At 36.7% G+C, this 17361-nt stretch overlaps 1 long non-coding RNA gene across 1 annotated transcript in view; it reads right to left on the reverse strand.

Moving 5' to 3' along the window:
* Positions 1-17361, reverse strand: part of LOC127855370 (uncharacterized) — a 474985-nt gene that overhangs the window by 43094 nt on the left and 414530 nt on the right. The gene's annotated exons all lie outside the window — the stretch shown is intronic.

Consider the following 17361-nt stretch of genomic DNA (forward strand, 5'->3'; position numbering starts at 1 on the left):
CATCAATAACGTCAGAACAATGTGAACCGTGCTTAGCCGATTGCAAGGAAGTGAACGCTACTGTGTATTGTCTGGATTGTGACGAAAAATTTTGTGATGCCTGTGGAAACTGTCATAAGAAATTTAAGTCCAGCAAGGATCACAAATTGTGTAATGTGAGAGAAGCACCGCCCGCACATGTGGTTCAACTGATGAAGGAACTGATCACTTGTCCAAATCATCAGTCAGAAGAAGTGGTCTACATCTGCGTCGATGAAGACCTTCCTTGTTGCAACCAGTGTGCTAATACCAAACATAGGCAGTGTCGGCAGTTAGAAACAATTGAGCAGTGTCTGAAAGATGGCATTGTTAACAAAAGTTCATGCACCCTTGAACAGAAACTACAAAAACAACATCTGCAAAACGCCACAGCCAGACACCTAGGACATTACTATGGCTATGAAGTTAAAGATGGATTTAATGGCAGTATGGTTCTGAGTAAAACCCAGTCCAAAATGGTGCAGGCCGAGAAATGTGAAGACATAAACCCATTTAGTAAGAGAATTTGTGAACGATATATTGACTTACATAAACAGTTAAAAAACATAACTCAACATGAGGTTAATCAGGAAATGTTGGTGTCTTGTACTCCAGAACGAGTCCAAGAATACTTGCAGGTAGTTCATGCAAAGTTAGCATCTGCGTTTAACACGCTTCAGACAAACCTCATGTCTCAGTGTCGAACGCAAACAGATGATCTTCTAACAATCATTCGGCGTCAACGAGCCTCAGCTGTCGATCTTCAAAAGCAAATAAAGTCTAATCAAGAGAAAATGACTTCAATTCAAAAGCATGGACAGGAAAAACATGTTTTCCTTCTCAGTCGGAGAATGAAAACAGATTTGAATGGAATAGAAAGTAGCACCAGGGCACTTGAAAATAACAAAACTTTGTCTACACTGAATATTGTTGAGAAATGTTCTGTAAATGAAATTATCAACAATATTGTTAAAGCATTGCTTATTCAGAAAGACAAGACTAAGCGATAATTGGCTCAGGGCGGAGTATCTCATTTAGTAGACGCTAATCGTTAACGCCCGTTTCCAATCATCGAAGCACAAGTCCACCCAGTAGGCGGAGTTATGTTAATTTAGAAATGTAATATTGACCAATTAAAACACTGCTGGTTCGATGATGCGTGTATTAACTTCCCATTATTTATCATAGCGTTTGTCATCAGCTGTTTGCGGAAAAGACGTGTTTTAAACCCACCTAGTTGATTATCAGCAAGATCTCTATCCAAAAGAGGTCAGAGATGGGAATAACTCAAATCATTGAAGACATGAAATAAATGGTACTAAACTGTCTACAAATATTTTAAGGAAACAATATTGACCAAGACAACGATATTTAAAGCCTGAAACTTTTTCTCGATAACATGTCGTTTGTCATCAAGGTAAGAAGAAGTGTTTATTGTGAGATACTGTATTTTTTAAAGGAGGACATTTGCTTGTTTCAAAAGATAGGACAACCACTGATATAACTTTATCAACCTTGCGAAGGAACTGATGCAAGTAGCCCATTACAAGTTGCGGATCCAGGATTTCTGGTTAGGGGGGCCGGATATTGAAAGATTTGCCTGGGGTCTAGGGGGCTGCTAGGGCCCCTGGTGGGTGCAGGGTAAAGCCCTGCTAGGGGGTCCAGGGGCGAAGCCCCCCCCCCGGAAGCTCCACGATTTTAGTGATTTTGTACAGGAAAAAGAAGAAAATGAGTTAAAATAGGTGCTATAGATCTAGTTAAGTGTAAAACATCAAATGAATTGAATTAACTTTGGCGATTTTAGCCCCCCCCCCTTTGGATCCGCCTATGATTACAAAACGAAAACTGAATTTGCATATAATCTTGTGCTTAATGGAGATTTATAAGGACATGTAATGTTTGTATGGTATTTGTGAGGACATTTTCTTGTTCATGCGAACTCTTGGAAAATAATTATAAATCAAACTTTGTTTAACTTAGTTTACAGTATCGTTATGCAGTGCACTTGCGCATATTGTCAAAACGGTGGGCCCAATGTTTTTTTTTCTGGCTAGTTATTTATCGTTCGTTTAAACGCGGACAATTTCATTGCTGTGCAAGATCGCTTGATCTAATTAATATTTCCTTGTTCACATGCTTACAATAAATATTTATATTATCAAAACTAATTCTCCGGGATCATGGAATTTACACATGTACTTGTTAGCTGTCTAGTTCATGTATATTTTTTTCTCTAGCTGCCATATGCATGTTTAAAAACAAATCAGAACATGTTTACTACTTCTGCGAAAAAAGGACGTATGAAACGATGCAATGTTTAGTATTTAGTTTCTTCACCATCATTAATTGATATGAGATTTTCTACGGTCAGGGACTCGTATGTTGCTTGCATTCAACATTAGTTAGTCCCCTACCGATGTTTCACAGAAGGGGACTACAGGGTTAAAATTGCAAATCTACCGTATGTCTGATCGGCAGTTAGCTCACTATACAACAGGCTAGTGCGATAAATCAAAAATCACTTCATACTAGTTTATAAAACTTGGTATAAACGACTAAAACGAAAATATGAGGATAAGACACTGCTCGATATTTATTCATCCTAGGTCTGAGGTCAGTTGTCAGTTACTTAACTAATAATTATAACTTATAAGTACGTACTATAACAACCCTGGTATAAACATTTGTCTATAGCTCTATCTACTTTATGTTAACCCCTCTGACTTCTGCTCGTCTGTTTGTTCGCAGAAACTCGGTATTATGTAAGATATTATCACAAAACGTGGCATTCACAAACATACGACAGCAGGGGTATCGAATTAACTTTCTTTTATCCGCAGGACTAAATCAGGATATTGTTTCTAAAAATGGAAAATAAAGATGCGTAAGGGCAATATAATGGCTATGTCAAATGTTTCATTTAAATGGGTTGATCATGTAGTGAACTCCTGTAGTGCTAACAATACTTCAAAGTAATACTTGCCGTGTTGTTCTTTATTTCTGTGTTATTGGTGTGCGTGTGTGTACGTGGCTGTTAATATGTTGTAATCGTTATGTATTACTTATAATCAAAGTGTTATTACTGATATAAACTTTTTCAACCTCTGAATCTTTCAGGCTATTGGAAATGTGTATATTTAATTTTGGATAATAATAACTAAAAGTATGAAAATGTAAAGAAACCCGCCTATGCAAATAAGGAAAGTCAAAATAACAATGCAATATTTAAGAAAACATTGACACAAAAAATAATTGAATGAAAATAAGCCATATGGTCTATAATTTACACTTTTAGTTTTGATAATTGTATTCATTGTTCTGTCATGGAAGCTTTAAACAGACTTTTAAGTTAATAAATGTATAATTCATTATATTCATTATTGTTCATTATTATTCTTATTTCATTATTTTATATCGATTATTGTTGACTTCTTTTAGACATGAAACATGTACATGCGTTTTAAGCACAACGTGCTCATGGTGAGCTTTTGGGATTGCCTTTTGTCCGTCGTCCGTCGTGCGTCTTGCGTCTGTCGTGCGTCCGTCGTCAACATTTTGTCTTGTGAACACTCTAGAGGCCACATTATTTGTCCGATCTTCATGAAACTTGGTCAGAACATTTGTCCTAATGATAGCTCGACTGGGTTCGAAACTGGGTCCTGCAGGGTCAAAAACTAGGTTACTAGGTCAAAAAAAAGAAAAATCTTGTGAACACTGTAGAAGTCACATTTGATGACCAATCTTCATGTAACTTTGTCAAAATGTTTGTCTTAATGATATGTTGCTTGAGTTTTAAAATTGTTCCGGTCCGTTGAAAAACATGGCCGCCAGGGGGCGGGGCAGTATTCCTTTTATGGCTATAGAGAAACCTTGTGAACACTATAGAAGTCACAATTTTTGCCCAATCATCATGAAACTTGGTCAAAAGATTGGTTTCATTGATATCTCGGATGAGTTTGAAAATGGTCCAGATCGGTGAAAAAACATGGCCGCCAGGGGCGGGGCAGTTTTCTCTATATGTATATAGTGAAAACATGTGAACACTGTAGAAGTCACATTTTTGGTCCAATCGTCATGAAATTTGGTCAGAACATATGTTTCCTGGATACGACGGTTGAGTTCGAAAATGGTTCGGATCGGTAAAATAAAACATGGCGTCCAGGGGGGGGGGACTTTTTCCTTATATTTATATAGTAAAAAAGCTTGTGAATACTCTAGAAGTCACAATGTTTGCCTTATCATCGTGAAATTGGTCAAAACATCGGTTATGTGGATATCTCGGACCAGTTTGAAAATAGTCGTGAACATTTGAAAAACATGGCCGCCAGGGGGTGGGGCAGTTTTCTCTATATGTATATAGTGAAAACATGTGAACAGTCTATAAGACACATTATTTTTCCCAATCTTTATGAAATTTGGCCAGCACATTTGCTTCCTTGATACAACAGTTGAGTTCAAAAATGGTTCGGATCGGTAAAGAAACATGGCCGCCAGGGGACGGGGGCGGGGCTTTTTCCTTATATTTATATAGTTAAAAAGCTTGTGAACACTCTAGAAGTCACATTTTTGTCCAATCATCATGAAACTTGGTTAAAACATTGGTTTTATGGATATCTTGTTAGGATATCTAGGCCGAGTTCCTTTATGGTTGTGGTCTGTTGAAAAACATGGCTTTAAATGGCTTTATAGTGTAACCTTGTTTACACTCTACTTAGAAATTACCAATGTACATGTTGAATGAAATGTATGCATATTATGATATTCATGATCTCTATGCAGTCATCTTAATACTAATTATGGCGATAAGATATACAGTTAAATTGCCATTTTTTTAATTATTTATTTTTGTTTCTTTCTCAAAAGCATTATTATGTTGATGATCGGTTGGGGATGAAGTGCAACAAACATATTTTTGCCATCTGCAAACCCTTGTCAAATATTCTCACAATTTTAAGTAGTAATATTGATTTCACAGAAAATTACTTAGGGGAGAAATAACTATATATAATTTGAATTGTGTTTGACCTCCAATCATAAATGTATGGCTTGTCAGGAATGCACTCTTATTTCTCCAATGATCCCATTCATCTACCTGCTTATCAGCAACTCATTAATTCTCTATTGACTGTGCCTGAATTGTTAATGTGATGTAACAGGCTTGCAGCTAAAAAGCCCTTAGTCCCTAGAAAGAGGCCCCAGCTGGGAACTCGCATCAAAGACCTTCAGACTGATAAGAGTAGAACACAAATTGTTATGGCACACAGTTTATGGATGTCAGGTCGGTAGTTTTGGTGTGATTATCAAAGATTTGTGTTTTAAAAAGGGTTGATTGCTGTTTTAATTGGAAATATCATTGCAAGGTGAGTCTGAAAATAGTTCCAGTTTGTTTAAAAGCAAGCCCCTGAGGTGGGTAGCAGCTTTCTTTTTATTGCTATAGTGAAACATTGTGAACTCTCTATAAGTCACATTTTAGTTCAATCTTAATGAAACATGCTTAGAACATATCTTTCTATAATATCTTGATTTACTTTGAAAATGACTCCGGTGCTCTGAAGAGCATGGTTTCCAGGGGCGAGCGAATTTCTTCTTGTGAACCTTATGGTAATATTTATTTTTCATGAAGTACTTTTATTATTTTGAACTCCACCTTCCCAGAATAGTTTAGTTCTTTTGGGTCTCAGGTGAGCTCCTTAGGGCCAATGACCCTCTTGTTATGAGAATATCCTGCCCAAGTAAGGGATGTCATGTACTTAGTTGATTTTATATTCCATTTTGTTGCTCAGTCATGTAGACATTGTAGATATTATTAAAATACCATTAAAAGAGACACAAAACTGCTTTTTAAAGTTTTCATTATCAAATTGTGTGTGTATTGTGTGTGTTCAATACTGTTTATATTACGAACCGATCATTACAGCATTAATTTTTGCCGTATTTGTGTTCATCTAATAATTGTAAGTCTATGCGATGTTAATATCGGATAATTTCTGAAATTATGGTATGTTAAAAGTAACTCTCTCATCTCTCCTGCGGTTTGAAAAAAACAATGGTTATGATCATTGCAAATATACAATAAGTTAACAGAGATAACTTCAAAATTTCTGATAAGCTATTTTGTAAATAATACCACTCTTTCTATGTTAAACATGCTTTGTGATTATTGTATAACTATGTTGTTCGAATCTTCGATATCGGAGGAAATAAAGAATATATGCTACGCTAGAAATAAAGAACAAACTGTTTCAGTAACCAAATATTTGAAACCGAAGATAAACAATGTCTGTATTATTTCATGTGATGTAGATGATAAACTATGCACACATTTCAACTGTAAAATCTGTCACGAGTATACTTATATTTTGGTCTTATAAATACAGGTTTGATAAATTGAAGATGAGTTTATGGATATTTTTTACATATAACACTTAAACTAACAACTAAAAATCCAGATTGAGAAAGAAATAGCCCTCAGTAATGACACATTACAAATCTTTGAACAAAAATGGAATCGGATTAAATTCTCATAATGTTTGTCCACTTATATACATTTAACTCTTACGTAAGGTTATCTTTCTTAAATATTTTTGTATATATATATTATTTCAATCTTATAATATCATTGTGAATATACAACAAAACACTCAAGTCCAGTATGCTTTCTTCCGACTTTATACAACTCATCATTTTTCATAACTATTCTTCTGTTGTTCTTTTCTTTTCTCTTTAAAAAATATATATTGGCATATCTTGTATAACATGTCTGAACTTTATTGCTTTGTACAATCACTATGCTGCATGATAATATACATGTATACATTGTATGTATTATATTGATTAAAAAAACAACAATTAGAATCGACTGCCGTATTCACAGAAACCTGGTTCTCAGATGAAAAGCAACACCAAATAGATACCTCAGACTTAAATCAAAATGGTTATACAATGAGTACTGTAAATCGTTCAAATAGAACAGGCGGCGGAGTGGCTTTAACTTGTCGGACTAGGGTTACTGTACGAAAAGTGTCAAGTAGTAATACCCGGACATTTGAACATGGTATATGGCAACTGATTCTTAAAAGCATTACAATTAATGTAATTGGCGTTTACAGACCACAATCATTAGGGACTGAACATCAATTTTTAACAGAATTTTTCGAATTCACGGAGGACATTGTTCCCAACTATTCAAATCTTATGATTCTTGGAGATTTCAGCTTGCATGTCAACAAAACTAACAGTGTTGTGACTGAATTTAAGAATTCTCTTGTAGCAATGGGTTTGGAACAACATGTAAATTTCAGCACACACACAGAGGGAAATACACTCGACCTAGTAATCTCTGAGGCTACAAATGGTATTAAAATCAATTCGTGTGAACCAGGCCCTTTCTTTTCGGACCATTATGTAGTTAAAGTCGTAACCAATGTACAAAAAGAAAATATCAAGAGTCAAACAATAAAATTTCGAAATTTTAAAAACATAGACCACTCAGCATTTAATAACGACCTCAATGAAATGTCAATTACAGCAGACAAAGTAAACACGCTCCATACATTGAGAAAAACAAAATCTGTCGTGCACCAAAACCACGGTTTAATGAAAACATTCTTGAACTAAAACGTAAAACACGCAAATTGGAACGCATGTGGAGAAAATACAAACAACCAGACCAATATGAACTTTTCAAAAATGCCAGAAATAAATACACTTTCGAGTTGAATGCAGAGAAGCAACGATCGCTTAGTCAAAAAGTAATTGATTTTCACGGAGATTCTAAAAAACTCTACAAGTTTGTATCAGAATTCACAGGAAAAAACACTGATAACCCTATGCCGGAAGGTGAAAGCGACACCGCGATAGCTGAACATTTTGCCGATCACTTCCTGGATAAAATTAACAAATTCGAGATGCCCTTGCAAGTTTCGAAAAATTCACACCCGATCACAAGGAAGTACCATGTTTCGGTATGTTCGAGGAGCTAACCCAAGATGAAGTGAAAAAGATCATCAATCATCTTCAAACAAAATCATGCGAACTAGATGCATTGCCAACAGGAGTACTAAAATCATTTTTAAACGAGTTACTACCGTTCGTGACAAAATTGGTTAATCTCTCTCTGAGTCAAGGAGTTTTTCCTTCAAAATTTCAACAGGCAATAGTAAGACCACTATTTAAGAAAATTGGACTAGACCTGAGTTATGCCAACTATAAACCAGTGAGCAACTTATCATTTCTATCGAAAGTGATTGAAAACGCTGCTCTGTTTAGACTCAATATACACGTAAATGAAAACAATCTCCTTCCAAAAAATCAGTCAGCCTACAGACAATTCCATTCTTGTGAATCTGCTTTACTTAGACTAGTCAATGATATACTCGAAGGTATGGAGGAACAAGAGGTTACAGCACTTATCGCCATTGATTTGAGTGCTGCCTTTGATACAGTCGATCATGACATTCTACTAGACGTGTTGCAAAAACAATACTGTGCATGCGGCACGGCACTAAACTGGATAGACTCATATCTTCGTCCAAGAAGCTGTCGCATAAGTGTTAATTCAGCTTTATCGGCGGCACGTTGTGACACTTTTTCTGTCCCAGTAGACTATCATACATGTAAGGGTACATGTACGTAGTTTATGTTATGGTAAACTGACTGGACTCAATTCAATGGGTGCTCTGGGCGGTCACTTCCGTCGGAAGCGGACATGTCCTAGTAAACTATCATGCATATAGGAGTACATGTACTGTCATACGATGGGATGATCTATACATGTAGGACTCGGACCATCATAGGATGGGGTGCTCTAGGCGGTCACACTGGTGTTGATCAGGTCATAAATTGGACATCAAAGAGACAGACCCTTGTTTACTGAACTTCCGTCGGAAGTGTACATGAACTGCTGTTACTGGCTGAGACCATCACGTTTTTCGTTTTTCTACAACGTGATCGTTTATATTAGCATTAGTATATAAGCGGGGTAGTTTTTAATAAACATCGAGCCGAGCCGAACCTTTGTGGTAGCGCACAGTGAATATCCCAATTTCTGGCTTCACGGGATAGTGCGAGAGAGACGGACATTTGGACATTTACTTATTGGACGGATTATATTTTGTGTTGGAGTATCTGGTTTATTTCTTTACTGATTATTTCTTGTCTCAATTTCTTAAAGAAGAATTATATACTAATAAGAATAGGATACGTTTACAATACGATATATACACGAACATTTAATCAAGAATAAAAGTTGTTATATGCTTAAAGAAGACTTGTTGCCTTATTTTGCAAACTGATGAGTAGTTTACGAACCTGGGACATTTAAGTAAAAAAAAAATTACACAACGCGACTTAAAACGAACTTTGAGAGCAAATAAATAACATATGGACAGAAGTGCCACATAGAGTAAATCATTTTTGGTGCGGCGTGCCAGGATACTGAAAAGTTTGCAGACAATATCTATTTTTGGAGCTGTGTGACAATACTTAAAAGTTTGCAGGCAATAGCAGCCGACGACGAGAAGCAGTAACATTTTGTTTTTACAGTGGGACGCTACGATAAACAACAATAACCATTCATCGACACGCTAGGAAAGCAGACGACATTAACAAACTTTCTTTCAGCAGCAACTACAAGCAACAACAACAACGACTTTGGCGACGGGAGCAGCGGACAACCACCACGACAACGACCGGAAACAGCGACGAACATTTTGATTTATATTTATTATATAGATTTAATTAATAATTGTTAAACAAATAATTCATATTATCTAAATATTGTTTTAATAATTACAGGTCACGCACATATCGGTGGAGCTCTCCTGAGAAACGTTCACCGGAAGCTGAAAAGGGCATTTTGTCACGTGAGCCGGAGTCAGGTCAGAACCTTTTTTCTATCTCAGTTCTTTCGGCCTACTTGCCAACTTGTTAAACACTCATAGTTTAGGTTGAGCTGGTTAATACCCACATTCTTAGGTTACGCTGTTCAGTCTTTACATTTTAGGATAGTGAAATAAGGTAACGGTTTTTAAGAAAATAATCTAAAGATGGCCACTGGATCGCAACAAACACCATTTCAAGTACTGGCTGAAAGTTTAATTAACTTACCGGACACTTTATATGCAAACACAGCTTTAACACAGTTACCACGATTTTCGGGAAAATCGTCGGAATTCCATGATTGGACATTAGAACTAGAGAGATTTTTTATGATTCATAATTGCGATGAGGCCAGGAAAATAAAAATAGTTTTTCAGACGGCCGCAGGCCCAGTCTGTGAATTCTTAAAGCGATTTTTAACCACAAGCCCTGAAGTTAGGTACATTGACTTAAAAGCTGAGTTGAGAATGCGATACGGGGATATAACTGACCCACAATACGCCTTAAAGCTATTAAGGAACGTTAAGCAACGTGCAGGGGAAAATTTTGCAAATTATGGGAAACGTCTATTGATGTTAGCTCGGGATGCATGTGAAGGTGAACTCGATGAGAGGGATCCCATGCAACGAATTCTAGTAGGTCAGTTCACTGATGGGTTGATCGATCAACCTGTGAGAAATAAATTAATAAGGAGTAATCCGAGTAATCTAACGGAAGACGTAAACATGGCTCTAAAGGAGCAGAATATCTTAAAAAGGGTAGACATGAGGAAAGGTCACGGAGAGTATGAGTCACATGATCATGGTCCACAACCGATGGAGATAGATCATGCGCGTACGACGCGCAGGTGTTATAAATGTGGAAGGAAAAACCACATAGCTAAAAACTGTAGGACAGTTAATGCAGTCAGTCAACAAAAGGAACTCGATAAGCAGAGGAAACAATGTTACACGTGTCATTCAACAGGCCATTTTGCCAGAGATTGTCCTCTTGGAAAAGTACTACGGGAACCACGTTTGGAATTAGATGATTTCAGGAACAAATGTCATAATTGTCTTTCATCCAACCATTTTATTAAGGATTGTCCGAAACCGATGACAATTACAGGTTCTCTAGCGCACCATTTTCATACGCAAACTTTGCAAGCGAAACGTTTAAACCGGCAACGACCTTTCGACGCAAGCCAACCGAAAGGAACAAACTAGGGGCCACACAACTTAAATTACCAGAAGATCCTACCTCGTGCTTAATTAAATTAGGAAATGTAAAAGTTATGGGATTAATCGACGCAGGTAGCGATATAATTATTTTGAGTGAAAAAATATTTAAACAAATTTCTCCGCGTAAAAATATGCGTAAATACTCATTAAATATTCAAGCTGTAAGCGGCGACAGTCTCAAAGTTTTAGGTATATCAACACTTTCATTCACAATAGGGAAACAGAAACTAGTACACGATTTCGTGATTATAAAGGACATTCATCGAAATTGCATAATAGGAAGAGATTTTCTAAACAGATTTAGCGCAAGAATTTATTTTGATTTAAAACGAATTCGAATTAATAATGAAATGATTCCAATTGAGAGTGATATTCACATAGCGTCATTAGTACGCACATGTCGGTCAATCACAATTCAGCCGTATACTACGCTTGTCACAAAAGGGAAAATCAAAAACCATAACTTCACGCTTGAAGGCGTACAAAGCTGTATAGACGATGAACCAGGTTTACAATTATTGGATACGATATTGACCGTGTTAAATAGAAATAAAATACCAATATGCGTTGTTAACAATACCGGAAGAACAATACGATTACGAAAAGATTATATTATCGGAAAGCTAGATAAATCAGTCGAAGTAAATACCGTTACGTCTTCTAATGATAAGCAGTTTAAAGAAAATGATGAACAGTTTAAGTCTAATTGCAATCCGAAATATACGCACTTAATTCAGCCGATATTGAAAAAGAATACCGATTTATTTGCACAAACGGATAAAGGTTTAACTCCGACTTCTGCTATTAAAGCGACTATCGATACAGGCGATCACAAACCTATTAAGTTAAGACCGTATCCCACACCAATCAAACATAGGGAAATAATAGGAAATACAATTAAGGAAATGCTCGAAGCGGAAATAATTGAACCGTCAAATTCTCCTTGGTCTTTTCCAGTATTAGTAAAGAAATCAGATGGTAGTCTTCGTTTTTGTGTAGATTTTAGACAATTAAACAAAATAATAAAAGATGATGCCTGGCCTTTACCTCGCATAGACGAAATCTTACCACTATTAGGAGGGTGCAGTTTTTTCAAAAAATTAGACATGAAATCTGGGTTTTGGCAAATACCTGTTGATGAGAAATCACGCGAAAAACTAGCTTTTAGTTGTGCAGGGCTAGGACTTTATCAATTTCGTGTAACACCTTTTGGGGCGATGATATCTCCATCAATATTTCAAAGTTTTATGGATACCGTTTTGAGGGGCTGTGAATCTTTTGCTATTCCATATCTCGATGATATTATAGTGTTTAGCACTGACGTCAATAGTCACCTGACCCACATTCAAACCGTATTTGATAAATTAAGACAGTATACTCTGAAATTAAAACTTTCGAAATGTAGCTTTCTTGAGGAAGAAACACATTATTTAGGCTTCATATTAAACAAACATGGTTACAAACCCGACCCGGAAAAGGTCAAAGCAATTAAATTTGTTCCTCCACCACAATCTGTTAAAGACATCAGGTTATTTGTTGGTATGTGTGGTTTTTATAGACGAATAATACCAAACTTTTCTCAAATAGCGGCACCACTGATTGCTCTTACAAAGAAATATGTCCGTTTTAATTGGACATCCGAATGTCAAAGACATGTTAAAAGAACGACTGACGAGCATTCCTTTGTTAGGTTTTCCCGATCGTACTAAAGGTTACAGACTTTACACAGACGCATCAAATGATTGCATAGGGGCTGTTTTATGCCAAGAATGCGACGAAGAAAAAAGCATTATTCCAGGAATACCTAATGAACGACCAATTCACTTTTTATCCCACAAATTAAGTGCTACAATGCAAAATACTCAGTTATAGAAAAAGAAGCGTTTGCTCTAAAATACGCTCTTGACAAATTACAAATATACGTACAGGACGCACCTGTTACGTGTTTTGTAGATCACCGACCTTTTATGTACCTTTTGACAGCAAATTTAACAAATAAAAAGTTACAGTCATGTGCACTAGCTATTTCTGGTTACAACGTAGACATAAAATATATCTCGGGATGTTAAAATAAGGTTGCAGATATGCCATTTCGATGCAGACATGATGGGACAATATCTGAGGTAAGTGAGGATGAATAACCTCAACATTTTGACATTGGAAAGCATGCGTACGTAGCAAAGGTACCGGACACGAAGTTAAGGGACTCCGAGGACAAGAAAATGGAGGAAAATGCAGTAAATTTAAATTTAATTAATCCAAGTAAAGATTCTTACATAACTGAAGACAGTGAAACTCAGAAAATTACGCCACCAGTGTACATCGATGACGCAATCGACGTGAAGAAAGCACAGTCTGTAGACCCGCAGATACAGAAAAGGATCACAGAACTAGAAAGGGGCGATAGAGAGGGGTATTCTACAAGGTACATTCTTATTGACCAGATATTATACTATCTTAGTGACAAAGATGAGGAACCAATTTTACGACTGTTCATTCCTTCCAGTTTACAAGCAAGCTTAGTTGAGCATTATCATGATAATTTGGCACACATGGGGATTGATAAGTGTTACTATACGTTAAGGATAAAATACTTTTGGCCTAATATGTACAAAGATTTATACAAGTTTATTCGTTCGTGCGTTACTTGTCAAGAACGAGCCAAATCCAATAACAAAATTCCAATTCAAGAAACTTGAGTATCTCATTCAAGCGGTATAACTTGGTCTGTAGATACTTCGGGGCCATATAAGGAAACTTTGGCAGGGAATAGGTACCTTATCACATTTGTTGATAAAAACACTAAATGGGTAGAATCATTTCCAGTCAAGAATAAGCAAGCAGAAATAGTAGCACACCTTTTCCTCGACGAAATTATCCCCAGATTTAGCTTCCCATATCAGATAAGATCGGATAATGGAACAGAATATTGCAATCAGGTGATAGATTACATTTGTAAGTACTATTCTATAGGCAAAATTACCACTTCAACGTATAACCCCCAGGCTAATGGTCAAGTTGAAAGAGTTAATAGAACGCTTAATGACATGATTTCCAAGATAATAAGTGAAGGAGATATTAACTGGGATTTGCATGTTAATGCCTGTTTGACAGCCATTAGGACGGCACCTTCAGAATCGACCGGATTCAGTCCATATTACCTAATGTACGGACGAGACCCAGTTTTACCATTAGACAGTTTATTACAACCGCACCGGAAGTACATGGGAGAAGATACCTCAATGTACTATATAGAAAATTTACATAGGGCCATGAGACAGGCTCACAGTAATATGAAAAAAGCTAAAAGAAAACGGAACCAGAGAATTAATGCATATGCACAGGAACCAGTATTAGAGGTAGGTCAAGCCGTTATGATAAAGAATCATAATCGCACTAATAAATTAGACAGCTATTATAAGCCGTATGATAGAATAATTGAACAGATATCTCCAGTTACGTTCATGGTTAAGAACGTTTCGAACGGGTTAGAACAAACCGTGCACGCTCGTAATATAAAATCGGTAGATATCGAGACTTGGGACGTTCCGCAAGAGCGACTCCAGCCGAGTAAAGGTAAACGAAAAACTACCTATGTTGTACCACCGAGCAGTGACAGCGAGGTGAGTGATAACGAGATGAATTCTCATTACGATAATCAGAGTGAGGGTCGCATGTCGGACAATGACGATACGCCCTTAGCGAAATTAATTAGGCGACGTGTTCATGAGCGCAGTAATTCATCAGACAGCGATGTGGACATACCTCTGGTCGAATTAAAGAGAAAATATAGACGTAAAGCAGAGCGTATGCGCGAACACATAAGGTCGAATTCGGGTGAGAGAAGTGATCACTCCGATACGGAGGTTAATGTAGTCGAATACGCAAGTCCGCGGTCGATTAAGAAACATTACTCCGATAAAAATGACGTTGTAATTGATTTAATCAGAAAAATGTTAAAGTAAATACAAACTCTCTGTACGTGTGAAAACACATACTTCTAATACCTTCCAGGACAGGATGTACGACTTTCGACTGACGATACGACTATGGACATTGACAGTTATCACCGGGTTGAGCATCGCACAGCACATTGTAAGGAACAACGTAGTCTTCATACCCGTAAACAAATTTTCCGCAACACAGTCAACATGGACAATAAGCTTTGTACTAGATCTACAACCGTATGACGACTTCTTAAATGCATTAAGAGCAGACTTGACTATTGTAGAAAACTTATCGACTTCGATGACGAACAAGTACCTACCCACTAATGCATATATAAGTTTCTAGAATTATATCTAAGTTCTATTCAAGGGTTAAATGCTGAAATTCAGAAACTATATAGTGTTAACATTCAGCTTTTACACAAAGTAAACTCAAACAAGTTTATACGTCAGAAGCGAGCTTTATTTGATTTTGGATCAGATATATTGAGGGCAGTTTTTGGTGTTGCTAAAGATAGCGATATTAAGCAGATACGTTCTGTTTTAAATACCCTTCATCAAAGACAATTACGTTTAATGCATGTCAGCTCCCAGTCTTTAACGCTGCTGAATATTACCCAGCATGCGATAAAAGAAAATCGCAACTCATTAAATGACGTAATAAACACCCTTAATAAAGTTGAAGTAAGATTACGTAACGTGACTGACGAGGTTTACGCCAGGTTACTTGAAACTAATAATTTCATGGTATCATATTTTTATATGGACCTTCTTATTCAAGAAGTAAGGGATTTAATGTCACGAGCAACCCTTATGTTTGAACATTTGGATAAACAACTCACTGCCTTAAGTTTAGGACATTTGTCACCAAATTTAATTCCCCCTTATCAGTTAAAGGATTTACTTTTAGAAATCAAGAATGAATTACCACCATTGAATACGTTACCGTTTGGCATCGAGAAGGAAATTTTTGAGTACTATAAATACCTTCCATTATCGGGTGTTATCGAAAATAACAAAATGAGCATGGTAGTAAAAATACCATTAAATGAGCAGTATGAATACTATCAAATGCACAGTATCATTAATATCCCGCTCACATTGGCGAATGCGACAAAAGGTCAATTAACGTCGAATATGGCCGTAGGGAAATATGACATTCCATACGCAGGTATAGCGATAAACTCGAAACAAACAAAATTCGCGTTACTCGAAAGTAGAGAAATATCTAGTTGTGTCGGGGCTCCATTTTGTCAATTAATGAAACCTCTCTATCCGATTGAACTATCAAGCACATGTATTGTTCATATATTCATGAATATACGAGACTTAATAGCTGAAAATTGCAGGAAATTAGTTAAACCCAATGTACAGCTACCTTACGCCGAATACTAGTATATTACTAATGGTGTTTGGGTTGTGGCGACACACAAACCACTGAGGTTATCTATCACTTGCAAACGTGAAAATAATTTAGAGTCTTGTTGGTCAACGGTTAACCAACCATTTGACATAATTACCATGCCTCAAGGCTGTATTGCAATTCATGATCTAATTACGTTGTCGGCCACGTTTGATTACAAATCTTATGTCACTATTACGGATGACTTTGTACAGATTATGAAAAAGAAACTTAATATATCTTCATTGTCAATATGGAAGTAGTACAATGAAAAAGTGATTGATTATGGGACGATTGAAATACCCAAAACACTCCCTTCTGTAGGTTTTATTCCCATGGATTAATTGTTAAATGAAATAGAAACCGCTAGGAAATATAGCACAAAAAATAAATTGAACATACTTTCATTCATTACTACGGGTGTAGTTACGTTGATTATCATAGGTGTATTAGCCTATATCATTAAGGTCAAATGTAGAAATAGGTGTAATCGGAAATTCATTAAGAAATCTAGGGACTTTGGCAAGAGGTCAAGGACTGAGATGGGTCCTGACGAGGTTTTGATGGCGAGCATGAATTCCTCAGCCCCGGTAAGGGAGAACTTCACCGATATGGTGGGGCCATCGAAAAATAAAACAAACCTCAATTACATTGCTTTGTATCCTAAAACTCAGGAGACCGAAACTTATGATTTGTGTCACTATGATATGTTAATTGTACATATGTATATTTTCATAAACTGCGGAACACTGGAGACACGTGCGAGGCGAAAACGGTTCATCACTAAGGCGCCAGGGGCTATGACATTCCTGACCAGGCAACGAAGGCGATTAGTGAACTTATGACATTTGTGGCACGTGTAGACTCTTGACTTAATAGTGAACTTGTGTGACTT

Source organism: Dreissena polymorpha, chromosome 13, assembly GCF_020536995.1.
Source record: "Dreissena polymorpha isolate Duluth1 chromosome 13, UMN_Dpol_1.0, whole genome shotgun sequence".
Classification (NCBI taxonomy): domain Eukaryota; kingdom Metazoa; phylum Mollusca; class Bivalvia; order Myida; family Dreissenidae; genus Dreissena; species Dreissena polymorpha.